The following is a 1617-nucleotide window of genomic DNA, read 5'->3' as shown; positions in this document are numbered from 1 at the left end:
ACCTGTAGAATATGGACAGATGAAATGTTACAAGGGTATATATACAGAGCATATATAGGTGTGGCATTAAGTCTCCGATGGTATGCGGTGACCGTTCCTTAAGGAGGAGGAGAATAACCAATTCCCTAGTGGTTTTGGCCTCATTAACTCCCGTTTGGCGGCGATTCTGGAGGTCGCGTTTCCTGGGACATCTTCTTCAGGAGCGGTCTGAGGATTAAAGCGTTGATGTCGTCCGATTTCCAATGTCCTCCTGACAAGTTCATGTTGTTGGTTTGATTGATGATAGCAGATTCCAGCATCTTTCTTTTGTACAGACAGCTGCTTTTGAAAACCAGCTCTGCCCCACTCCAGTTTATGACATGTCCTGTATTTCTGATATGTAGGAAAATCCCCGAACTCTCCGAGCGTAACGTACTGCTCTTTTGTGCTCTGTTATTCTTTCTTTGAGGAATCTACCTGTCTCCCCTACGTAAATGTCATTACAATTTGCTGCGGTATCTTGTAAACTCCTTCTTCTTCCCTTTGTTATTTAAGTATCGTTAATGGCTGAACTCGATGGATTTGGGATAATGGAAAATGAAGGGATTATTAGACCTGAGTTGTTCGGTGGCTTTTTGGATGTTTTCGTCGAATGGAAGCTTGATTTTGTTTGTTGAAATCTATTTGTCTGTTGTGAGTGGGACCTCTATAGTATATTTTATTCGCTGTTTGTTAATAGCCCTCTCGATAAAGTGTGGTGTATAGAGCAGTTGCGTTAGGTGTTGGCGGATCGTGTTGAATTCTTTATCTAGGTACCCATTTGAACATATCCTAAGTCCTCTGAGGAATAACTTGCACCCTACCATGATCTTTACGGAGTCGTCGTGGTAGCTTAAGAAAATGAATGTAGGAAACAGTGAAGGTGGGTTTTTCTATATACTGTAAATGCATATCTGTTCTGTTCTCTTATGATCAGTACATCTAGGAGGCACTGCAGTTTTCCATTCTTTTCCCATTCCGTTTTAAATTTTATGGTGAACTAGCGAATCTAGCCTATTAAAAATTCATCCACCACCCAACAAAGTCTCCTCAGCTATTGTCCCAGAAAGTAAAGATATCATCTACCTATCTAAGCCAGATCATATTACGGGGTTTGATAGATGACAAAAGTTCTGTTTGAAATATTCCATGTACAAGTTTGCTAGAAGGGGTGATAATGGACTTCCCATGCTACAGCCAAATTTTTGTTTGTAAAAATTACCATGGAAAAAAAACACGTTAGTTACACAGAGGTTGATAAGTTTTAAAGTTTTATCTATGCCAAGAGGAAAATGGTCTTCATATGGTTGTAACTTCCTCTCTAAGAAAGACAACACGTCATTATTTACTATAGTCCCGATTGCCGACATGTTGTCTTTCTTAGAGAGGAAGTAGCTGTCCGTACAAAAGAAAGATGCTGGAATCTGCTATCATCAATCAAACCAACAACATGAACTTGTCAGGAGGACATTGGAAATCGGACGACATCGACACTTTAATCCTCAGACCGCTCCTGAAGATGTCCCAGGAAACGCAACCTCCAGAATCGTCGCCAAACGGGAGTTAATGAGGCCAAAAACCACTAGGGAATTGGTTATT

This window comes from Macrobrachium rosenbergii, chromosome 5, assembly GCF_040412425.1.
Source record: "Macrobrachium rosenbergii isolate ZJJX-2024 chromosome 5, ASM4041242v1, whole genome shotgun sequence".
Taxonomy (NCBI): domain Eukaryota; kingdom Metazoa; phylum Arthropoda; class Malacostraca; order Decapoda; family Palaemonidae; genus Macrobrachium; species Macrobrachium rosenbergii.
Note: the sequence above shows the minus strand (reverse complement) of the source record.